Source organism: Macaca nemestrina, chromosome 7 (assembly GCF_043159975.1).
Source record: "Macaca nemestrina isolate mMacNem1 chromosome 7, mMacNem.hap1, whole genome shotgun sequence".
Classification (NCBI taxonomy): domain Eukaryota; kingdom Metazoa; phylum Chordata; class Mammalia; order Primates; family Cercopithecidae; genus Macaca; species Macaca nemestrina.
Genome location: NC_092131.1, coordinates 157,956,027 through 157,982,328, shown reverse-complemented (window position 1 = coordinate 157,982,328; position 26,302 = coordinate 157,956,027). Strand labels below are relative to the sequence as shown.

Below are 26,302 nucleotides of genomic sequence, written 5' to 3'. Positions count from 1 at the left end.
AGTGGGTGAAAAGCCCAAATACTAGTATTTTTATTGGAATAGCAGAAAAAGATGATGCTAGAGAGCTTGGATGGGAGCAGTGACAGTAGAGATGGGCAAAAGCAGACAGATTTGAGTTATGTAGGAAGCAAAATTGAGAAGACTCTGTGACATACTGGATATGAGACAAGAATAAGGATGGTTTAAGGCAAGACCTAGGTTTCTAGTTTTGCACAATCAGATGGATGATGGATGATGTCATTCATTAATAAAGAAAACATTGGAAGAGGAACAGGTTTGATAGGGAAGTCCACAAGCTCAGTTTGTTCTGAAATATACAAATGGAGAGGCTAAAAAGACCATTAGATATAAAAATCTGAAGCTCAGGGTGAGAAATATAGATTTGATATACTTACTAATTTTATAGATGATAACTGAAGTCATAGGCACTGATAAGATAGTTTAGGAAAGAATTCAGAATATGAAAAGAAGGGGCACTGAGTAAGTCAAGTTATTCACAAAATGAGATTAATAATTTCCATTTTGTAGAATTATAGTCAGGATTAAACATCATCATATGTGTGAAAGCAAATAGCAAACTGTAAGCACCCAACCTTTAAAGCATTAAAATTGTGCATTTTATAAAAAACACTCCCATGGAGTATATCTATGGTTGTTTGCCTTCTCATGTTCAACTACTTGACATAATGTATGCATGATCATTTATGTCTTTTAAAACACAATCTCTGGCAGTTATAGTAAAAGATTAACAGCTACTAATAACATGAAAAACAGTGTTGTTTTAATGTTATTTCATTTTCCTAATCATTGACTCACAGGTGAAAATGAGGCATTGAGGGAAGAAAGCATCAGGGTGTGGGAGCAGCTTTTATCCCAACCTCTTATCTTCCCTGCAATTGTCTGCTCTCCAGAGCCATTTGGAACAACTCTTTACAACCATAAAAATCCCCAGCCTGCCAGATTTTACCACAGTCCCTTCAAATATACATTAACTAATTCCATGACAAATAACATCTTCATTATAGAAACTGACTCTTGAGTGAATGCAAAAACATCTAATACAAATAATTGTTTAACAGATTGTAACCATCAACTGAATGCTATTTTCATAGGGGTTGTCCGCCAAAGAACAGAATTATTCTAGCTATAATAATTCTATAGAATTATAACTGATTTCTATTCTTTGGAGAATATATTAATAATCCTCTAATTAGATTCTACCCATATTTTAATCATATGTAAACTCTTTAGGATAAAACTGTGAGTGATATGTCAGTTTTCAAAAGGGTAATACCAGAATCACAGGGATGAAAGGTACACAAGGATCTGCTTCCAAAAGAGTGGAGCTGGCTGGGCACGGTGGCTCACACCTGTAATCCCAGCACTTTGGGAGACCAAGGTGGGCAGATTACGAGGTCAGGAGTTTGAGACCAGCCTGACCAACATGGTGAAACCCCGTCTCTACTAAAAATACGAAAATTAGTCGGGTGTGGTGGCGCACGCCTGTGATCCCAGCTACTCAGGAGACTGAGGCAGAAGAATTTCTTGAACCCGGGATACGGGGGTTGCAGTGAGCTGAGATCTCACCATTGCACTCCAGCCTGGGTGATAGAGCAAGACTCTGTCTCAAAACAAAATTGCACAGTTTGTGCACTGCTCAAAGGCACCTGGCTATGGGATCTGAAATCCAGCCCTGCTTCTCTCACGCAGCTTTGTGACCAGGAGCTAGGGTGGGTAGCTGGGGTGGAAGTTGTTTGTGTCTTATTTTATTTTTTTACTTGGCCCAGGAGTAAAGACTCTGGCACCTTATAGACTAGTAGTAGCACTGTAGAAAGATCAAACACGAAAACAATTATTTGGACTCCAGAAAAACACTGGAGTCTTTTATAACTTGATTTGGGTTTAGATAGTGGTCTATGTTTTTATGACAAAAGCAACCACTAAAGTGCTTTTATTAAATGATTAGCACTATCCTCAGCTACTAAGAGGATCTCATTTGCTTGCTGAAGCCCTGTAACTGACACTATACTGTCAACGTAAAGTCATTATACACGCTACAAGCTTTAATATGCAATGCATTTTAAAACATTAAAAATAAATTAAAAATCAAGTCCTTTAAATTTTACCAAATATGGCTAAGAAAAAGCCACCAAATAGCAAAAACAATTCTTCAGGAAAGGAAATACGAAACATTCTTAAAGTAGCTGTGGTACTCTGTGGTACAGTGGAACAACCATCTGCAATCCAAAGGCCTCAGTTCAAATCTTGGGCTCTGATCTTAGCTATTGTGTGACCTTAAGTCACTTAACCTCTTTCAGCCTCAGTTTCTTCAGCTATACATTAACTGGATTAAGCTAAATTATTTCTAAGGCCTCCTCAAGCTCTGACGATTCTCTAATTCTATAAATGTCATGATTATAAATCTTCCTTTCTTTGCCTGATCTTCTTCATTTTCTATACCAGGTATTTTCTAACCACCATTTTACCTCCTTATCCTGGTATTTCTTCCCATTTGTCCCCAAATTGAAATAACCTCCTCTCTTATTCATTAATCAACATATGATTCTCTCTCATCTCCAAACCTTTCGAAACAACTAACTTTAACATTTTCATTTGCAGTTATTCGCTGAAGAACTTAAAGCTTTAATTACTTCTTTGTCCACTACCCAAATTCTTTCTGACAACTTGGCCTAGAACAAATACTCCAGCTTATATTTAGGTAGTCAACAAGCATTTAAAATTCAAGGCAGTGGGGGGATTCCCAAAAATTACAGATCTCCAGGAGGAAAACTAGCATATAATCAAATCAGGATAGAAAAATCCGAAGTAATATTTAAATGAAAGAGGGTAGGGCAAATATAGTGACAATAAACTCTAAGTAGTCAGACCAGGAGAAATCTCAATATAGGCTAGTCAGTTCATCTGGAAAGAAGAATAAGAATTGAATTGACTGAGGAAATCTCCACATGTGGGGTAACCTACACAGAAACCCAGGTACCAAGCAATTATAATTCTGCAAAGCCTTTCCAGGTGCTTTCTTTTTTCTAGAAAAGAGAGATGGCCAAGAGAACAAGTTTCCTAATGACAGTTTTAGTTACATGTTTCAATACTCTAAAGAGCGTCAGCCATGGCAGTGTGAAAAAATGTCTCCTTAGAAAAAAAACATGATTGCCAATTTAAGTAATTCCTTCAATCACACTAGCTAAAGGGGTCATCTTGCTCATAAAAGATGACTTCAGAAACCTAGGCTAGGAAGAACACTCTCTTGGGAAGTGTATCAGACACTACCTCGGTTCTCCTCCACAACATTGTCTCACTGTCCCTTAAACACCTTCTCAGTTTCCCTCCACACCATTGCCTCAGCATCCCTGAGGACAACCAGGGACATTATAGGGGGTGGAGGAAATCCTCCCTATTGACTACAAATTAACTACATACCCGGAGCTTCTGGATTCTCCTACTACTTCCAAACTTGGATGAAATCCTTCACCAGGGCATGGAATCTGGCTTTCCAAGTGGAAGGGCAGGATGACACCACTCAGAACTGTGAGTTAACTCTCCAAAGACTGACCTTTGATAATGGGAAACAGCAGCCAGAGAGGAGATGGGCAGATAAATTCCCTCTCCCTCTTTGCTCTCATGAACTGTTCTATCTATTCTATCTGGAGATATTGCACATGGTCAAGCACATGTACTTGCTGAATAACCAGCTGTGTCTCTTTGAGGATCATCATGACATAATTACTAACATGGCAATCTAATCACCTTGCTTTGCTTCTCAGAGCTTCTCGCTTCTCATGTCTTTTCCTTCACTCTTACTGTTCTGAAATTGTACCGCCAAATAAATCGTCACTTAATTTCCAGTCAGTCTCTTGTTTCTGGAGAACCCAGGATACAATAGCAACAAAATCCAAAAAGAAGTAAAGAACCTTGGATTACGAATTGACACACATTAGTTCTAATCTGGCTATAATTGGTTCTGTTATTAATTAGCTATTTGATCTTGAACAACGAACATTCTGAATTCTGTAAAATGGGACAGGAGTTAGAGAAGAGGGACTAAGCTTCATGACTGCTGGGTCCCTTCCAGTTCCAGTGCTTTATGATCCTTAGGAATTAAAAACCTCAAAGCCTCAAACAACCCATTGGAAAATGGGTCAGTGTGAAAACCATGGAGTCCTATATATCCCAATTCATTTGACCATATCCATAGTTTGGATCAGCTTTATGAAATACATCTATAACCTAATCTTAGCTCTGAAACAGGGCCATTTTCATTATCATCAGCAGCCAATGTTATCTGATGTGTAACAGTATATTCTGCAACTTAACCAAATCTCACAAATCCAATAAAACCAGGCCACAGAAGTATAAGACCACATCTGTTCTGAGGAGAAGTTACAAATACAAGAATATTTTTAAAAACCGAATATCAAGCAGTATCAAGTGAAGGAAGCCAGTCACAAAAGACCACACATGGTAGGTATAACTTTGTTTATATGAAATGTCCAGCACTGGCAAGTCTATAGAGACAGAAAGTAGATTTGTGGTTTGCCTCAGATCGGAAGCTGGGGAACTGTGGACAGACTGCTAAGGGGCATGAGGTTTCTTTTGGGGGTCATGAAAATGTTCTAAAATTATATTGTGGTAATGGTTGTACAACTCTGTCAATAAATTTAAAGCCACTGAATTATGTACTTTAAATAGATAAATTATATGATGTGTAAATTATATCTCAATAAAGCTCTTTTTAAAAGTAATGGGGCTGTTTTATTGTGGGGAGTGAACTGGCTCAGAGGCAAAAATATGTGAGGAACAAATAGACATTTTTCTGTAAGAACAGAGCATTTTTAAAGATTTTATCTTTTAAATGACTCTGGAAGGGGAAGCATACAGTAACTTTATTTATTTCTGTTTGACACTAAATTTCCCCAAGCAGCAAAGAGCCAGGATCTTTGGGGACAGACAACAGGAAAAACTTAGAAACCTGTGCAACTGGCAGAGAAGTTTTAATGTGAGCAAATGCAAGATGACACATTTGGTGGGAAGAACCCTCAACTAGCATCAATCACAAACTACAGAAGGGACCTGGGAGTGAGCAGATTATCCAACTCAACAGAACATTTTGGAGAAAGCTATTATATACAAGGTATTGTCTTAAGAGCTGTAGTAAAGAGGGAAATATAAGATGATACAAATAGATTCCCACTCCCTCCTCGATTTCAAAGAGTCTTTAAGGGAGAGAACATGCACATTTCAAGGCCAGGTGAATAAATGCTATGATAGAGTCTGCATAGGTTCTAGAAGGGTAAAGAAAGCCTTCATAGAAGAACTGGAATTTTTCTGGACCTTAAACATCTGAGAATATCAAGCCAATAGGCCGGATAATAAATACAAAAACTAAATTATTCTACTCTTATTTAAAACGAGATATTCTTAGTATGGGTTTCTCTCTCTCTCTCTCTCTCTCTCTCTCTCTCTCTCTCTCTCATGGAGTTTCGTTCTTTTACCCAGACTGGAGTGCAGTGGTGCGATCTTGGTTCACTGCAACCTCTGCCTCCTGGGTTCAAATGATTCTCCTGCCTCAGCCTCCTCAGTAGCTGGGACTACAGGCACACGTCACCATGCCCAGCTAATTTTTTTTTTTTGTATTTTTAGTAGAGATGGGGTTTCACCATGTTAGCCAGAATGGTCTCGATCTCCTGACCTCGTGATCCACCTGCCTCGGCCTCCCAAAGTGCTGGGATTACAGGTGTGAGCCACTGTGCCCAACCAGGATCACTGTATTTTATAAGAGGTAAAGGGAAACTTCATTTATGTAGAGACAGGTTTCTGGACAAATCCCTGGTTTCAAATTCAGAAACACCTTTAAAAAAATAGTATTTAAGTTTCAGATCAAGTCCCTGAACACCTGGCAACAAAAATAGCTGAAAGTGCTAAAGAGCTGCACTGGCTATTTGTAGGAAAAGCCTTCTTCCAATTTGCTGACAATGTCTACGACACAAAGGAGAAAGAGAAGACAAGAAGGAGAGAGCTGTCAGATAGAACAGAGACTAGAAGCAGAAGCAGAGGTTCGAAATGATGACAGAATAGGCAGCAAGGTTGCAAGTAGCAGACACTGGCACGTAAGAAAGCCAGTTACAAAAGAGGGAGAAAAGAAACTCATTCTACAGCCTAATCCGACAAAGAGTTACCAGCTCATAAGCAGCCCTTGAAGGCAGCGAGGGAAGACAGCATGCAAAGAGTGCCTAAGGACATGCTCCTTAGTATCTACTCTAGGAGGATACCCAGAAGCCTGACAACCAAGGCAGTTCAAGGGCCCAGGGGAGAAGAGGCTGTGACAGTGCCGAGCTCTACAGTGACAAATTAAATCATTCAGCTTCATGCCCTGCACCATATATATCTACAACACAGAACACTGACATTCCTAAACATGACCTTGAATCAAGAATAAAGTAAGATAAACATTCTCTGTTTAAAAAGGTACATCTTAGAAATATTCCCTTCAAAATTAAAGTCAAAATATTTGGGGCAGAAATAATAAAATCCTCAACTATATAGCACACTTTTTTTAAGTCCCCAAATGGCTTATGCACTGATGACCTAGGACAACAGAAATTTCACTCCATAATGGAACAAAAGGGCAGCTAAAAGACAGAAATGATAATTCTATGAGGACTACCTACAAAAAAGAAAAGGTGAGAAGCCACTTAATTACATAAAATAATGAAAAAGGAAAAAATCCCTGACACACTCTTATTCTTCAAATCTGAATCTGAGAGTAGTTGGATTAAGGGCTTGAGCTCTAACAGAGGAACTCAGACAGGCCCCTGTCTGCAAACATTTTATATTCCTTAAAAATATATAGGCTCAGTGAACAGGAAGAAACTGTTTCATATTTTTCTATCCTCCACAGTACTTAGACATAATGTCTAGTACACAACATAAACTTTCAAACTATAACACTCTTCCCTACCACTTAACAACTAAATCTTATTTCACCGTGTACTTGCTGCTGCTTTTGATTAGCTCAGAAGAGTAAGGGAGTATCCTCTCACATTTTTCAGCTCTTGACACAAAGATACATCAATGGGGAAATCCTATGTCCTTCCTGACTCCCTATTCCATGGGATTTACAATGCAATTTTATCATTATATTCTCTTTTCTCTCACTTCCCGCAACTTAGACATTCCAGCTTTTCTCAATATCATAGTGACTTAACTCTGACTCCTTCACAGTCAAAATCTAGTGGCAGATTTCTGGGACAAGTCTCAATGCATTTGAAAGAGATTGTGGTTTCAGTCTGGGCTTAAAGTAGACAAACTGTAATGCCCATGGATGCTCTCACAGCCTCAGTCCTAAAGAAAAGCGTGGGGTTCTCCCAAGCTTCACCAAGATTACTGCTTTTTAGCAGTAAAGGGTGGCCAGTGGTCTCTCACTATTAGTCTGGCCCTTTGGCTGGACTATTATTATTACCCTTTATACTTTGAATTGTTTAGAGCTTCTGATATAGGCCATAAATGTGTAACTACTCATTCCAGCCTGTTATGCCAGTCCAATTTACCTGCTGCTGTCAGGGAAGTCCATAAAGTTTGACATTTGAGATTTGAATCAGAATGTTAAATTTTCAAAAATTATTATTACTCGTTGCATTAAAATAAGCTGGGGCGGGTGGTTATGAATGTTGCAGGATCTCTGCTTTAAATTTCCAGCCTTTGTCACGGTCTTATCTAATGGTGAGATGCATTAACATCTTCCATATGGTGGTACATCTGAAATACTGCCAGCAGTCACTTTCCCCCACCATTTTCTGATACCGGACGTAATACCTCTCTTTCAAAGATGGCATGCACATGCTTGCTGAACAAATGAATTGTACAGATACACGAGTGGCTAGGGACAGTTCATTCTTCCTGACCATGTCTTTTGTGAGATGCACAAAGCTGCTAGGCTGCCAGATAGTGAGGTCAGTGGGAAATATGAGAAATCACAGGTTAGATACATGTGCAGGAAATACAATCTGAGTAGCCTTGCTGCAACACATTTAGACAGTAGTCTGTATGCTCTTTCAGAGTGATTTTATCATTTATTTTCCTGATGTAAATAAAGACTTTATTTTCTTGTTTGGTGATGCCTTTTTACTTTGCAACAAACATTTCTGGCAGCAATAAACTTTAAAAAGTTCATGTTTAATAAAAATTTAAGTCCCAAATTTCCTTCTCAAGTAAGTTGATTATGAATATGTACACCACACAAAATATTGTATCCACCATAGGGACCACAGAGATGCTACTTTCAATATTAAAACTAGAAGACACAGTCTTTCTGAAGAAGTATCAGTATTACTTCAAAAGTTAGTAGCTACAGGCTGGGCGCTGTGGCTCATGCCTGTAATCCCAGCACATTGGGAGACCAAGACAGGCAGATCACTTGAGTCCAAGAGTTCAAAACCAGCCTGGCCAACATGGTGAAACCCTGTCTCTACTAAAAATACAAAAATTAGCCAGGCATGGTGGTGGGCGCCTATAATCCCAGCTACTCGGGAGGCTGAGGCAGAGAACTGCTTGAACCCAGGAGGCAGAGGGTGCAGTGAGCCAAGATTGCACCACTGTACCCCAGCCTGGGCAACAGAGTGAGACTCTGTCTCAAAAAAAAAAAAAAAAAAAAAAAAGTATATGGTTACATGCAAATACTTTACCATTTATATAAGGGATTTTGGTACCCTCAAGGGGTCCTGGAATCCGCCCATATACAGAGGGACTACTGTAATTTTTTTTTAATATAAGGAGTATGGTGAAGTATGGTAAAGGTTGAGGTTATTGTACATGGATATCTAATTTTTCCTTGGTACCTTTGTTAAAAAAAAAAATCAGTTGACTGTATATATGTGAGTCCATTTCTGGACTCTATTCTGTTTCACTGATGAATATATCTATCCTTAAGCCTAAACCATATGATTTTGATTACTGGTGCTTTATATTAAGTCTCAAAATCAATGAGAGTGAAATCTCTAGCCTTTTCTTTTTCAAAATTGTTTTGGCTATCTACGTTCTTTCCATTTCCACGTGATTTCAGTTTGTCAGCTTCTTTTTTAAAAAAAGCCAGCTAGGAAGAGTTTGTATAGAACTAGTAAAATGTGTAAGTAAATCTATCTAGGAATACAGTTTTATTTTTGGTTTTGAGATTTTAAACCATTAATTAAATTTCTTTAAAAGACATAGGGCTACTCCAGTTATCTTTTTCTTCCTGGGTGAGCTTTGGTTGTTTATGTCTCTCAAGAAATGTCACTTCGGTTGTCAAATTTATTGGCATAAATTTATTCATGTATTTATGTATTTTAATATAAAACAGTCTAAAGTCCACCAATGTATAAAACAATTTTTCAGTCAAGAATTAAATATTTTGAAAATTAGGCTTTCTGCTCCTCCCGTTTGACAACAGCATCTTCTTGTGCAGGGCCAGCTGCACCCCTGGGACACCATGGTGAAGGTGAAGGCCAGAGTAAAGCAATTTAGTTGTACTGGGCACCTGGTCACCAGGGCTGCTTTTAACTCTGGCAAAGTGGATATTGTTGCCATCAATGATCCCTTTATTGACCTCAACTACATGTTCTAGTATGATTCCACCCATAGCAAGTTCCACAGCATCATCAAGCCTGAGAATGGGAAACTTGTCATCAATGGAAATCCCATCACCACCTTCCAGGAGAGAGATCCCACCAAAATCAAATGGGGTGACACTGGCACTAATTATGTCGTGGAGTCCACTGGTATCTTCACTACCATGAAGAAGGCTGGGACTCATTTAGATGGGGGAGCCAAAAAGGTCATCATCTCTGCCCGCTCTGCCAATGTCCCCATGTTTGTAATGGGTGTGAACCATGAGAAGTACAAAAACGGCCTCAAGATTGTCGGTAAAGCCTCCTGTACCACCAATTGCTTAATTCCCCTGGCCAAGATCATTCACGACAATTTTGGCATCATAGAACAATTCATGACCACAGTCCATGCCATTACTGACACCCAGAAGACCATGGATGGCCCCTCTAGGAAACTATGGCAACGATGGCTGTGGGACTTTTAAGAACATCATCCTTGCATCTACTGGCACTGACAAGCCTGTGGGTAAGGTCATCCCAGAGCTGAACAGGAAGGTCACTGGCATGGCCTTCCATGTCCCCACCACCACTGTGTCAGTCATGCATCTGATCTGCTGTCTGGAGAAACCTGCCAAATGTGACGACATCAAGAAGGTAGTGAAACAGGCTAGGTGCAGTAAAACTCATGCCTGTAATTCCAGCACTTTGGGAAGACGAGGTGGGTGGATCGCTTGAGGTCAGGAGTTCAAGACCAGCCTGGACACATGGCGAAACCCCGTCTCTACTAAAAATATAAAAATTAGCTGGGCGTGGTGGTGCATGCTGGGATCCCAGCTACTCAGGAGGCTGAGGCAAGAGAATCACTTGAATCTGGGAGGCGGCGAGGTTGCAGTGAGCTGAGGTTGCACCACTGCACTTCAGCCTGGGACTCCTCTCGGGACTGTGGGCGGAGGTAGGGGAGGTAACGAAGCAGGCATCAGAGCGCCCCCTAAAGGGCATCCTGGGCTACACTGAGCACAAAGTTGTCTCCGACTTTAACAGTTGACACTCACTCTTATATCTTCGATGCTGGGGCTGGCATTGCTCTCAATCACCACTTTATCAAGCTCATTTCCTGGTATGACAATGAATTTGGCTACAGCAACAGGGTGGTTAACCTCATGGCCCACATGGTCTCCAAAGAGTAAGACTCCCAGACCAACAGCCCCAGTGAGAGTACAAGAGGAAGAAAGAGGACCTCAGCTGCTGGGGAGTCCCTGCCATACTCAGTCCCCCATCACACTGAGAATCTCCCCTCCTAACAATTTCTATGCAGATTCCCTGAAGAGGGAGGGGCCTAGGGAGCCCTGCTTTGTTGCATACCATCAATAGAGTCCCTGTACTCAAAAAAATTATATAATAATTTTTTAAATCCTCTTTTACTCTCGAAAGTGAATGGATGATAAATTACACTTGTCAACTTAGGCATAATCCACTGCCAGTATCAATATCAGTATGACTTTTTAAGATTTTCCTATAACTTTAATGACTTTGAAAGTCATTTTAGCTGGGCATAGTGTTCACACCTGTAATCCCAGCACTGTGGGAGGCCGGGACGGGAGGATTGTTTGAGCTCAAGAGTTTAAGACCAGTCTGGGCAACATGGTGAGACCTGTCTCCACAAAAAATTTTTTTTAAACAATCAAAAAATTAGCCAGGTGTGGTGGCATGCACCTGTGGTCCCAGCGCCTCTGGGGGCTGAGGCACAAAGATCACTTGATCCCAGGAGGCTGTGGCTGCAGTTAGCTGTGATCACATCACTGCACTCCAGCCTGGGCAACAGAGGGCGACGCTGTCTCAAAACCAAAGAAATCTTCAGAAATCTGATGTGTATTTTACACCTACAGCATATCTCAACTCAGACCAGTCTCATTTTAAATGCTCAATAGCCATGTGTGGCTAGTGGTTATCACATTGGGCAGCACAGAGCTAGAGCCTTGCTACTCAAAGGATCGGCATCACATGGGAACTTATATTAGAAACACTGCATCTCAGGCCCATCCCCAGACCTACAGAGTCAAAATCTTCATTTTAACAAGATGACCAGGTGATTCATATAAACATTAAAGTTTATAAGACAAAACCTGCAGCAGAGTTTCCTAGCATGTATGATACGGCAAGGTGTTACAAGTGGGCTTAAATAACAATCCCTTCAGCTCTCAAGATGGCTGGGGGGCCCTGCCATTTACCTCTTCTCTGTTTACTACAGTATGTCATGCAAAAATCCTTTTCTTTCTCTTGAAACACAGGAACACAATAAGATATGTACAGGGATGACCGCTGAAGAATCATCTATGAAAGAAAAAATATGGAAATCATCCAAACATCCAGCAATGGTAGGTGGGACAAATTGTGATATATTCAAACTATGGAATACAATGTTTGAACTAGATCTGAAGATTAGATATGAAAGCAATATTTTAAAAGTTGCTTAATATTCAATATAACATTTGTATATGCTGTTTAAGTTTCTGTTAAGTAATCATTTCTCATTCCAAAGACAATGCAAAAAACTTCAGTACTGCTTGAGAGTCGTATTTCAACCACAGATATTTTCCCCATTGGAAAGCTGTTTTCATTTTAGAAAAATGGGTTGTTTGAAGATGAAAGTCTTTTATCTTTTTTCACAATTTGTTTTGGTTATATGTTCATATATTCTTATTAAATATTTCATACACTTTATTGCAACTACTTTGTTATTTCTACATCTTAGATAAATGCTGAAAAGGAAAACTATTTCATTGTTCAACTAATTAAATAAATTAAGAAAAGAGCAGTTTGTGTAGAAATTGGAGAGAACTATGTTTTATATGAATCACAAGAGTGTTCACTGTGGAATGTAATTAAATGCTTTGCCCTCTGAAACTTGATTTTTGTGTATCTGAGACTTATTAACAGTGCTAACTGCAAAGGGTACTGTTTATCTTGTTCTGGGCATTGCAGTTTCAGTTTTTAAGAAATTCTTGAAAATGTATTCTGTGAAACTATTCATACCTCTCTTCCTGCAAATTTTCTCTTAAGAACTAGGTTTGGGGCAGAAATGAATTGACATTATTTTTTCATTTGTTTTGTATGGTATGAAGGATTTGTAAAGCTTTGTTCAAAGTTGTGTGTATTTGTAAACACTCTCATGACATTTTCAATTTTATGTGTAAATTTTATTGTCTGTGTTTGGTGATTCTGACATTAATGAAAGAGAATATTTTCCATTAGATTTAATTGTTTTCCTCTCAAAAACAGTTGTTTAATATTAATATAGTATATTACAATGTATGTAAAATTTAAAATATGCAAAATACTGTACATTGTTTATGGATTTATATCTTTGTAATATATGCATAAAACATGGAATGACTACCAACCAAATTTATGACAGTCATTGCCTTCAGGGAGGAAAGAATGAAAATAGAATTGGGAAGAGAAAACAGGAAACTTTAACTTTATAATTTTAGCAATTTTCTAAAGCAAACATGAAAAAAGGTTTACATTTCTTTATTTTGAGTAACTGGTGTTTGGAAGTATATTTTGTTATCTTTGTTCGTTTTGTATTTGGGGAGTTATTTTTCAAGAAATATAAACACAACCCAACAAATATGGAAATTAACATAAAATTTCAAACAAAACAGAAATATACTGGCCAGGTGCAGTGGCTCACACCTATAATCTCAACACTTTGGGAGGCTGAGGCGGGCAGATCACCTGAGGTCGGGAGTTTGAGACCAGCCTGACCAACATGGAGAAACCCTGTCTCTACTAAAAATACAAAATTAGCTGGCTGTGGTGGTGCATGCCTGTAATCCAGGTACTCGGGAGGCTGAGGCAGGAGAATCGCTTGAACCCGGGACACGGAGGGTGCGGTGAGCCAAGATCTCGCCATTGCACTCCAGCCTGGGTGACAAGAGAGAACTCTGTCTCAAAAAACAAAAAACAAAACACGTTGCCTCTACCTCTCCCTTTAGAGAAGCTTAGAAAAAATAAAAGTGAAAAAATCCTACTGAAATAATATCAGAAAGCACATTGTAGTCTTATATTACCTCCATTTCAAATCCAGCTTTCAGAAAAAGAAGAAAACCATTTTGGGTAACCAAATAACAAGACCCTTTTAAGCCCCAGAATTTGAAGATCACTGAAAAATGAAAATTATGTAATGTCTTGTACTCAAGATGCTCTGAAAATTATTTTTGAATTCCCACACCATTATCATTAATGGACACCAGCTGCGGGCTTACAGTATCCTGGGTATATTACACAATAAAAACATAGACAGGATGTCACTGCACATATGCCATGCGCACAGCTTGGTTCTAATTAGCATCACTGAGAATAGACATTTATTGAAGAAGATGGTGTAGTGGTTAAGAGCATAGGCTCTGGAGTCAGACCACCTGGCTCAGTCACCTATGCAATGTGTGACTTCAGGCAAATTATTTAAGTCTCATTTCTTCCTTTGAAATAACTCACAAAGTTGCTATGAGAATTAAACGAAATAATGAATATACAGTACTTAGTATAGTGTCTCTTAGTAAGCACTCAACAAATATTAAGGACTATCATTATTGGTACTACTGAATAATTATAATGCTAAAGAGGTCCTGGTAGGACTAGGGTTTACAAAAATATATGGCACAGTTTCTCAGCTTTCAAGAACTTACAATTTAGAAATCAATTCAAAGAGCCCAAAAGGAAGGATAAAATAACGAAGAGTATCATTTTCCTATTAAGACCTAAAAAATAATAAAACAAAAGCACCTTTAGTCACCCAACCCAAACAGGTAAATATTTAATCGATTTAGTCTCATTTGAATACCCAACAGAGTTAATAACACTATGCATATGATGGAGGTTGATTACAATCTAGTACACAGGTTGACTTAAAACTTTTTAACTGGGTTTATCCTTGAGAATGTATTGATTTTGGTCGTGATACTGATTTCATGACCCACTCATCCTTAAAGAGCCAGCTGAGAGACCGCTACCACCTACCAACCAGGTAACAGTAGTCTGTAAGCATATAAATTGACCTACATTTTGTAAGAAATATTTTTCAACTTTAAAGGTCAACTTATATGCAGTGCTTTAGAGTTTGCAAAGTTCCTGCAACTCATTACTTTTTATCTCCATAATTGGGAGATGAACATGACATCTTTCACAACAATTGTAGGGCCTTCATTCAAAACAGATGATACAGTTTGTCAGATAAGGTGACTTTATATCATTTTACTCAACCAGTTCCACTTTTTTTTTTCTTAACTCTTAGTGTTTTGAGATTAAAGAGTAAATATGCTATGCACTGATTGTTTTTCAAAAACAAAACTGACACTCAGAAAAATGAGGTTTTGAACTCCAGGTGCTCTGATTTGCTGTAAAGCTAACGCATAAATTACGTTCTCAGCTTCACCTCCCACTGTCTACCCCATGTTTTCTGCTTTATCTTTTCAAGATTTTTCATCATGGATGTAGGTGTCCAGGTTCTTGTTTTCAATTTAAATCAAAATAATTCAAGAAATACTCGATTTGGCCAGGGGCAGTGGCTCACGCCTGTAATCCCAGCACTTTGGGAGGCTGAGGCAGGCGGATCACAAGATCAGGAGATCGAGACCATCCTGGCTAACCCGGTGAAACCCCGTCTCTACCAAAAACACAAAAAATTAGCTGGGCGTTGTGGCAGGTGCCTGTAGTCCCAGCTACTCGGCAGGAGAATGGAGTGAACCCGGGAGGCTGAGGTTGCAGTGAGTCGAGATCGCACCACTGCACTCCAGCCTGGGCGACAGATATAGGCTCTGTCTCAAAAAAAAAAAAAAAAAAAAGTAAAAAAAAGAGAAATACTCAACTTAATAAATCAATTCAAGCAATACCTACTAGCTCTACCAGCTCTGGATGGCTGCTGGAGAGGTCCACAGATAGGTAAGTCTCTGCCTTCAGAGAATTCACAATCTACTTTCAAAACCTATAATACGAGGTCAAATAATAAGGGCCACATAGTCGTTCACGATGTGGTAGGGATTCAAAGATTGGAGAGTGCCCTCTGGTGGAAGGGGAAGAGATGATCAACAGAGACTTCAAGGCATTTAGTAAGTTTTACACAGAATTTCCATAGTAAGAACTGAAGGAAGACAGGCATTCTGCGGAACGGGCATTACGCAGGAAACTAGTGGCAAGGGGGTGTTCAGGGAAAAATGAGTTGTTCAGATCTATCAGAGTTGAGAGAACATGTTATGAAGGGCTTTGAATATTAGGCTGGAAAGTCCTATAGATAACTTGATATTAAATGAGTCATCGAAGTTTTTAGGCAGGAGGGTTAGGTGATAAGAACTTTACTTTGGGAAGATTCATCTGATGACAAGTGTGTAAGAGGAGCCCAAGTGGGAGACTTTGGACTTGGAGGCCACTGAGAGGGTTACTACAATATTTTAGAAGAAGTGAAACTGCTCTTTCAAGATTGTAAGTAAAGGGAAGGAGACAAAGAAGTTGGTAGCTTAAAGGAAAAATAAAATTGGGCAAAGCTCCCCCTCCATTCTTTTCCTTAAAGGGGCAACAAAGACCTGAGATTGTATGAAGGCAGAAAAGAAAGATTAATAGAGAACAAAATATTATTGATGCTGGGGGGAGAAAAAGATCAATCACTGAATTAAAGTCCAAGAAGAAGAGGGATGGAATGGACCAGGTGGACGTATTCATTTTGAAAAGGAAAATTCCTGTACTTCAAAAGAGAGAGAGAGAGTATAAAAGGGAAAAGAGTAAAAATACATGGAAACTTATTAAGTCGAGACAGAGGAAGTTGAAGAATTTATGGCAAATAATCTCAACTTTCTCAGAGAATAGGAGGTAAGCTCATTTGCATTGAGAACTGGAGAGAGTCTGGGTATGTGCCATGAATTGGTTGTACCTGGAAAAGATATTGAGAGGGATAGAATCATGAGCAAAAAAGTACTGATTAAAATATTGCTAAGACATCAAAGTAAATGCAACAAATAAAAAACAGTTAAAATGGTCATATTCAAAATGTAAAGACTTTTGTGCTTCAAAGGACACTGACTTAAACAGTGTTAGGCTGCTATAACAAAATACCATCAACTGAGTAGTTTATAAACAGTATAATTTATTGCTTACAGTTCTGGAGGCTGGGAAGTCCAAGATCAAGGCACCACCAGATTTGGTGTATGGTGAGGGCCTGTTCCTCATGGATCATGCCTTGTTGCATCCTCAGAGGGTGGAGGGCAGAGACAAGCTCCTTGAGCCTCTTTTATAAGCATACTAATCCCATTCATGATGGTGGAGCCCTCATGACCTAATCACCCCCTAAAGGCTCCAACTCTTAATACTATAGCATTGGGGATTATTTCCAATATATAAATTTGAGGGAAATATCAACATTCAGACCATAGCAAACACTACCAAAAAAGTGAAAACACAACCCACAAAATGAGAGAAAATATTTGCAAATTTGATACCTGATAATCATCTGGCACCCAGAATATACAAGGAACTCTTAAAACTCAGCAATGAAAAACCAAATAATGCAATTTAAAAACAGGAAAAGATTGAAATAGATATTTCTTCGAGTAAATACAAATGGCCAATAAACACATGTAAAGATGCTCAACATCATTTATCATTAAAGAAATGCAAATCAAAACCACAGTGAACTATTCCTTAACTGCCAGGATGGTCATAATAAAAAACACAAATGGACACAATAAAAAATAACAAGTGTTGCTAAGGGTGCAAAGAAACTGGAACTCTCACATATTGCTGGTGGTAATATAAAATGGTTCAGTCATTTTGGGAAACAATTTGGCAGTTTCTCAAACAGTTAAATATAGAGTTACCATATAACCCAGCAATTAATTTCATTCCTAGATATATACCCAAGAGAAATGAAAACATATAGCCACACAAAAACTCACACACAAATGTTCATAGCAGCATTATACATGATAGCCAAAAAGTGGAAGCAACTTAAATGTCTATCACTTGATGAATGAGTAAACAAAGTGTGGGATATCTGTATAATGGAATATTATTTAGCCATAAAAATGAAGTACTAATATTAATACATGCTACAGTATGGATGAATCTTTCAAACATTATGCTAAGTGAAAGAAGCCAGGCACAAAAGGCCACATATTGCTGAATTCTGTTTATATGAAACGTCCAGAATAGGCAATTTGGTAGAGAAAGTAGATTAGTGGTTTCCAGGGGCTGAGGGAATGGGAAAATGGGAGTGCAGAGTGACTGCAAATGGGTATGAGATTTCATTTTTGCAGTGATAAAAATGTTCTGAAATTACATACTGGTGATGTTTGTACAATTTTGTGAATGCTAAAACACAATGATTTGTATACTTTAAAGAGATGAATTTTATGACATGTGAATCTTATGTTTAAAAGATTGCTAGCAAGTTTAGATGACCTGTATTTTGCTCCAGATCTATTCAGAATGGAATCATGATTTTCTCAGGCTACAATATATCATACAAGTCAGATGTGAGGGTTACTGTGAATAAGGTATTGGGAAGGCAGGAAGGCAGAGTCAAGGAATGAATAGCACATTGCTGAAATTGATATCTATAAAGCCCAGGCTCTTTCAAAACCCAGTAATAAAAATACAAACAATCCAATTAGAAAATAGGCAAAAGACATACACAGACATTTTACCAAAGAGGATATACGGATGGCAAATAAGTACATGAAAAGATGTTCAATAACATTAGCATTAGGGAAATGCAACTTAAAACCATGAAATATCACTGCACACCTATCAGGATGGCTAAAATAAAAAATAGTGACAACACCAAATGCTGGCAAGGATGCAAAGAAACTGGATTATTTACACACTGTCAGTGGGAATGTAAAATGGTACAGCCACTCTGGGAAACAGTTTGGCAGTTTCTTATAAATCTAAACATGAAACTACCATATAACCTAGCATTATTTTCCTGGGAATTTATCCCAAAGAAATGAAAACCTGTGCTCACACAAAAACCTTTACACAAATGTTCATAACAGCTTTATTCATAATAGCTGAAAACTGGAAGCAATCCAGATGTACTTTACCAGGTAAAGGTTAAACAAACTGTTATACCATGGAATACTACTCAGCAATAAAAAGAAACAAACTGTTGATACACTCAACAACCTACATTAATCTTCAGGAAATTATGTGGAGTGAAAAAAAACCCAAAAAGTTATAAATGGTATCATTCAATTTATATGATATTCTTAAGATGACTAAATTATACAAATGGGAAAAGGATTGGTGGTTGCCAAGTGTCAAGGATGGGAAGGTGAGAGGTGTCTATAAAAGGGCAATAGGAGGGATCCTCGTGGTGACTAACACGTTCTATATCCTGACTGCATCAATGTCAGTATCTTGACTATGATATTGTACTGCAGTTTTGCAAGATGCTACCATAGGGAAAAACTGGGTAAAAGATACACAGGCTCTCCTCTTTGTATTACTTCTTACAACTGCATGTAAATCTACAATTATCTCAAAAAGTTTAATTTTTAAAAAACAGCTCAGGTTAAGGGAGAAGCAAGACAAATCAAAATCTGACTTGCAGTTTTCATATTCATAATATGAGGATTATAACTACTAAGGAAATTGTTTAAATGTATACGAAGTAAGGAGATTTGGGAACACAAGGTCTCTTAATGACACATGGTGATTTAATATTACTTCTACCATTATTGAAATGGCTTAGGAACTACAAATGACTAACCATTTCCAGAGGATTTATTCTCAAGGACTATGATGGCATAAGTGCCTCCAAGGGTAAATTAATGATACCTGAAACCCATAGGAAACCAGGGCTGGGTGCAGTGGCTCATGCCTGTAATCCCAGCTCTTTGGGAGGCCAACGTGGGAAGATTGCTTGAGTCTAGGAGTTCAAGAGCAGCCTTGGTGACAGACCAAAATCTTATTTCTAAAATAAAAGTAAGAAAAAGAAAGAAAGAAAGAAAGAAAGCAGATCCCCTAATGCAAGCTAGTCCCTCTCATTGAGAGTCTGCTTCTGTTCCAGAATGCTTGAATAAATAATGCTTGAACAAAAGCTTAAAGAATAAATCACAAAACAATGGATCTAACTAATAGTTATGTGAATTAGAGATCTGCAGCTGTAACACATAAGTTAACAAAACTACCTCCAGATTTGAATCTCACCTCACCAATACTGTGTGACCTCAGACAAATAATCTGTGGAGCCTCAGCTATTCAGCTTCCTCAAATATTATAAGAATCAAAGAGATTTTTTTTTTTTTTTTTTTTTTGAGACGGAGTCTCGCTCTGTCGCCCAGGCTGGAGTACAGTGGCCGGATCTCAGCTCACTGCAAGCTCCGCCTCCCAGGTTCACGCCATTCTCCTGCCTCAGCCTCCCGAGTAGCTGGGACTACAGGCGCCCGCCACCTCGCCCGGCTAATTTTTTTGTATTTTTTAGTAGAGACGGGGTTTCACTGTGCTAGCCAGGATGGTCTCGATCTCCTGACCTCGTGATCCGCCCGTCTCGGCCTCCCAAAGTGCTGGGATTACAGGCGTGAGCCACCGCGCCCAGCCTGAGATTTTTATATATGCCACACTTGACATGGTAGCTCCATAAACTCAATAAACGTTTGCTATTATTAATAATCAAAAGGGGCCATAATTAGGTTGTGTAGTCCAACCTTTCCTGCACGAAAAGAACCACTCAACAGCATTCCTAACATCCTATCCAACCTTTACCTGAACATAGCTAGTGATAGGTAATTCACTGCTTTTCAAGGCAATCCATTCCAACGTTAGGCAGCCATACAATAGCTAGAAAGTTGTTCCTTCTATTTTTGTCCCAAATCATCTCTGTAACTTTCAAACGCTAGTGTTGGTTCTGCCTTTTTAAGCTACTGAAAAGGTCTGGCCCCTCTTCTGCACAGCATATCACCTGTTTGGCACCTGCTATCCCATTGTCTGGTATGTTTGGAAACTAGTCTGTAGTCTGTTCCTGTCTCATCATGTGACCCAGGACACATCTCTCTGAGCCTGTTTCCTCAACTTGAAAGTCAGGATTTCAGATCAAATAATTTCTCAGGCTTTCTTCCCCCAGAAGCAAGAGCTATACTTTTACTTATGTCTTCACCCAGTTATTCTGATTCATCCTCCCAGGCCAGTTTTCAGTCCCCACATCCACTTGGTGCCTTCCTCTGAGTACACCCTAGCTAGTTAGCATCTTTCTTAAAATTTGATCCCCAGAATAGAACACAAAACTAAGGTTCTCACACCTGTAATCTCAGCACTCAGGGAGGCTGAGGCAGGAAGATCATTGGATCCCAGAAGGTCAAGGATGCAGTGAGCCATGATTGTGCCACTGCACTCCAGCCTGGGTGACAAAGCAAGACCCTGTCTAAACTAAACAAAACAAACTAAAATTCTGGCAACAATAGTCAAGTGTACTATAAAACTCTCTCCTCTCTACTTAATACAGTTTAAGCGTTTGTAACTAACATTCTACCACCTTGCTTTACAGTGAGCTCACAGCTAATTATAAACTTGGGGTCTCTTCCCATAACATACTATCTTCTCCATCATGGGTATCCAGAGTTGATTTCTGGAACCTAAGTTCACGATTTTATGTTTATTTATGGTTAATGTACTCTTTTCCATCTGTTCCATCATTTCAGCCTATCAAGCTACATTGGACTCTTGTGTTATTCATTGTATTAGTCAAAGTACATTGACTGTATTCTTAATAATTACAAAAATACTTCTAAAACCTTTTAATATTCCACTGTATACACAAGTGCTTGTATACAAAAAATGTTTCCTTACTATTGATGCTGAGATGGAATCTTGCTCTGTTGCCCAGGCTGGAGTAGAGTGATGTGATCTCAGCTTACTGCATCCTCTGCCTCCTGGGTTCAAGCGATTCTCCTGCCTCAGCCTCTTGAGTAGCTGGGATTACAGGCGCCCGCCACCATGCCTGGCTAATTTTTGTATTTTTAGTAGAGACGGGGTTTCACCATGTTGGCCAGGCTGGTCTTGAACTCTTGACCTCTGGTGATCCACCCACCTTGGCCTCCCAAAGTGCTGGGATTACAGGCATGAGCCACTGCACCCAGCCAAGTTCTTAAAACTTTAAAAATTTTCTTAAGGGTTCTGATTGTACAGACAGACAAAACATGCTTTCGACCTATTGACCTCATACGTTCTCTTTTAAAGATTCTAAAACTTAATAGTTCTAAGTATGACATAAAACAGTCAAAATAAAGAACAGGGTATGCCTCTCAGTGTTTTGGGACTGCCTGATAGAAAAGAACTCACTCCACACTACCATATAAATGTTTGCACCTTTTTGCTACTTGTTAGAGTAGCAAGTAATTCTCCCTCGTTAATACAGTAAGAGATTTTGAAACACAGCTAGACTACCTTGCCCTCTCAAGGTGGAAAAAAAAGATTATAATAAAAGTTTGCTGTTACAGACAATTTAACCAGCTTTAAAATGCTTTAGAATTGGTTACTGCTTACCTCCATTATAAAGCTTTGCAGTGGAAAGCTCCGGATGTTTTTGCTTTTGTAGGACACCAGAACATACCATGACTGTATTCCTTTATGTCATACTAATAATCATAAGAAGACTGTGTTCAGATTGAAAGAACCTCATTCAACTAATTGGATTATGATTTGAGATGGCAGATATTGTCCCTTTCAAAGACAAAATTGTCCCAAATTTGTGCTAGCAAAAAAAAACCAAAAAAAACTATGCTTTTATTATCTATGTTTTATACCTGAATAAAATAAAAGATCAAGGGTGGACACAGGGCTCACACCTATAATGCCAGCACTTTGGGAGGCCAAGGTGGGACAATGTCTCGAGGTCAGGAGTTCAAGATCAACCTGGGCAACATAGTAAGACTCCATCTCAATTTAAAAAAATTTTTTTAATAGTTGGGTATGGTGGCACACACTGGAAGTTCCTGCTACTTGGGAGGCTGAAGCAGGAGGGTTGCCAGAGCCTGGGAGTTAAAGGATAGAGTGAGCTATTGATCACACCACTGCACTCCAGCCTGGGTAACAAAGCAAGACTGTCTCTAAAGAAACAAAACTAAAAATTTTAAGATAAGAAATAGTAAAAGTTCATCTTTCAGGTAAACCTTAAGTATTCCTCTCCCTATTGCATGATTTCCTGTATATTTGCCTGTTCCAGAGTTTCAAATTCCTTTTCTTGACCCTTCCACACATTCTGCACACATAAACATATATGTATAAGAGCAAACTTAATATTCAGCCCAAACACCTTGAAGTTTATTACTAATGTTTATAACGATATGGGTGTTTGCATACAATTATTGTCCATAAATGCTGTAGAAAATGTCCATAAATTAATGTAGCAAAATAATATATTAATTTGAAGACTGCTAAATGGATAAGGACTTGTGATTAATTTTTTTGGAACAATCAAATTATACTGACTACCTATTACATTCTGACATGTTAATAATAGCAGAAATGCAAAACACCATGGACATAGGAATCTTGATCCACTTCAAATCCTTGACCTTGCCCTGACTGCATAGTTTCATCCTTGGTTTTCTTTATAGGCCTTACAAAGGCTGATCCCACTGTCCAAAAGGGTCACTCTCTAATGGATGCCTAGTCCTGATCTCAAGTTAATAACATGCACTCTCAAGCCATTCCCTCTCCTGGGGCCATAAGGAGGGTGTTCCCACATTCTTTCCAGACAAAAACAAGTCCTCTATGACACCTATTCATATGAAATTTTAAAAATCTAATAGAATTTTGCAACTTACAACAATAAAACATTGGTATGAACTGTGAGCTAGATCATAAGGATATGTAATGATACTATATATAACTAGATATGAGATAATATAGTATTTGTTAAATGGGATTCTATCCATAAATTCTGTCCAAATTTATGTTAACAATACTCCAACGCCATCTATTCTTAAAAAGGAGCCAGGAACTTAAGGCCTCATTCTGGAATACCCTCTCCAAGCCCTATCCTATATATCCACCCTAAATAAGACTCTGAACTGGGAAATGGGAATCAATTAGTTTGGCCTTGCACAAGTAATTTCTCCCTAACTCCTTAAGCATTATTACCATGTTTATCTATAAAATGAATAGTTTAGACAATATTACTGAATTTTAGTCTGCTTGCTCAGAATCATAGAAGCCCCCTAAAAGTAATAATTGGGCCTGGAAGTTATTTTTATTTCAAAAGGCTTGTTACACAACCCAAATAAAATATTCATTTTTTTTTTTTCTGAGCTGAAATTATGGTACTAACCAACTGTGATTTTCTCATATTGACCAGAAGTCCTGGTTGGCTTTGGTCAGTAAAATTAGGAAACAAATGAATTATTATTTAATCAAAGCAGAATAATAAATATTTCAAAATATGGAGGCCATGAGAAACAGAAATAATTAACATGATCTTTGGCAGGAGAAAAAATGGAAATCACTGAGCTGAATTTTTTTTTTTTTTTTTTTTTCTTGAGACAGAGTCTTGCTCTGTTGCCCAGGCTGGAGTGCAGTGGCACCATCTCAGCTCACTGCAACCTCCGTCCCCCCGGGGTTCAAGTGATTCTGCTGCCTATTCTTTCATCTAATATTTACTGTATACTTTTTCCTGTGCCAGGTTTTTCACTAGGTCTTAGGGTTACAGGGACACCATTGAGAAGTCCATGGCCACAGTTCAATAAAGGGGGTGAGGTACCTTCTAGCTGCTATGGAAAGTCTATTTATTTGTTAATAGGGAAGCTAGTTGCTACAAGGAACTTTTAAAACTTCCTCACAAGGGGTGCAATACCTCCTGCCTGCTTTTAACAGTGATGTCAGCTTTAGTGCCATCACCAGGCATTTCTTAGGTCTGCATTTCAGAGGTCTAGTACTAAAACCCTAAGCACTAAGGAAAAGACCATTGGGGTCCCTCTGAGCTATAGCGTGAAGCTAGTGCTTGGGCAGCTCTGGGTGATAAGCAGCCATTACAGCGCCTTTCCCTGTCCAGGCCAGCTCTTAGTACAAGTAACTCCTGAGGGAAATGGCTGATTACTTGGCTGTGAATAGTATAAAATAGAACATGTTTGCTTCTTCATTCCACATAATAAATTCTTTTTAAAAAAATCACATAGGCCTTGGAGGGTTTCTAAACATAGTTGGTTAGACACAGAGCCATCATAAGTAGACCCAGAAAATATCCTCTCCTTGGCTTGAACATCAATGATTTTAATGAATTGGATGGGAAATGAAGTCTCAGCCAAGTAGATCTCAACTGGAAATTCTAAAGTGGTGCCAATTTTGAAGGAAAACAAATAAATTGCTTCAAACAAGAGACTGCTCAACTCTTGAACAGTCATAGTTTATTATAGATATTAAAGGAGTTAAAGGAGATGTAGGTTTATTAAGTCACTATTTCCGTCATTTAAAAAAGTTTCCCCTCTTAAAGTGAGTCCTGTCTCAACCTTTTTGACATTTATAATACAAAACACTTCATTGTAAATACTCAGATGATAGTATAAATATAGGGAATATCTCCCTATTTTAGACAGTAGTTTCCTTTTAACTTAGGGTTTAGCAAATCAAGGAAAACAGATATGTATATAGCCATGGAAGCTTTCAGAGTTGCCTCCCCTGCACGTTCTCTGTTTGACTCATTTTTTCTATAGACGTTCCATAGGAAAAGGAGTGTTCCAACTCAAAAACCAAAAAACTATCCAAATTCCATTATTCACTCCCCTGATATGAGAGCAGGAGCTCGTGAAAGCACAAGTCCTGACAAGCAGAGGAAAATACTCAGATAAATGAAAAGCTCTATGAACAAGTATAGAGGTTTTCTGGTCTCCAGACTTAAAATGATACCTCTCACAGTCATCTCTCAGTCTGAGATGTTCAGAAATGGGTATCTTAGAGTGACCACAGTTGTTACCAAAAATCTCAATTCAACCATCACATGTATTCTCAGAAATGCCAGATTCATCTGCTTGGCTAGCACAGATTTATTCTTGGATATAGACTGCTATAAGGAAATGTTGTGATGTCTGAAATAACAACACTCTCGCCTTGATACTTTCCCCAGAAAACATTTCTTTTGCTCACTCTCTTGGAACATTTTCCCTGAGGAGATCTATAAGCCAAGGACAACAGGTTATGACATATCCATGTCAATGGGTAACTGAATACATTTTAGGAAAAAACTGTCATTACCTATCATGGCTTAATGTTCATGCAAATCAAAGAAACTACTTTCCACTTAAAACACACAGAAACAATTATTTTTCCTTTTCTTCTCAAGAACTATGATGTACTACTCTGGAATAGGAATATTACTAGAGTAGCTTGAGGATTTGTTTGTTTCTGAGAAAAATCATTACAAAGAAATGGGCACTTATTTAAAATATTCTTAAATACATGGGGAATATATTCAATTGCATTGTCAAAAAACTAAACCAAAACTGTAAGAGATTACAGAAAGAAATTATAAATAACTGCAAGATTAAAAAAGAAGACAACAAGGACTGCAGCATGCTTAGGTTCAAAGCAAAAGAAATTTGATAATTCAAATAAATACAAATATTGATGGGAAAATACTAACTTTTTACCTTTTAATCAAAATGAGTGAGTCTAGAAAATTCAAAAAAAATGTGATCACTAACAAATTTAGTAAGTACCTT

At 38.4% G+C, this 26,302-nt stretch overlaps 1 protein-coding gene and 2 pseudogenes across 21 annotated transcripts in view; 1 reads left to right on the top strand and 2 right to left on the bottom strand.

The window, feature by feature from the left end:
- The window catches only part of LOC105491308 (FERM domain containing 5), a 347,868-nt gene that overhangs the window by 189,842 nt on the left and 131,724 nt on the right, over nt 1–26,302 (bottom strand). For 5 of the 21 annotated variants that reach the window (XM_071066958.1, XM_071066956.1, XM_071066957.1 and 2 more), the window contains exon 2: nt 11,828–11,930. The exons of 13 other annotated variants lie outside the window; for them this stretch is intronic. The gene's annotated coding sequence lies outside the window, so the exon portion shown is untranslated. Of the gene's footprint in view, nt 1–11,827; nt 11,931–14,290; nt 14,363–26,302 lie in introns of all 21 variants that reach the window. 3 more of the 21 variants (XM_071066953.1, XM_071066954.1, XM_071066951.1) reach the window with 1 other exon arrangement.
- Nucleotides 1–26,302, bottom strand: part of LOC139355451 (actin, cytoplasmic 2-like) — a 218,425-nt pseudogene that overhangs the window by 65,822 nt on the left and 126,301 nt on the right.
- LOC105491305 (glyceraldehyde-3-phosphate dehydrogenase-like) lies at nt 5,991–10,786 on the top strand (annotated as a pseudogene).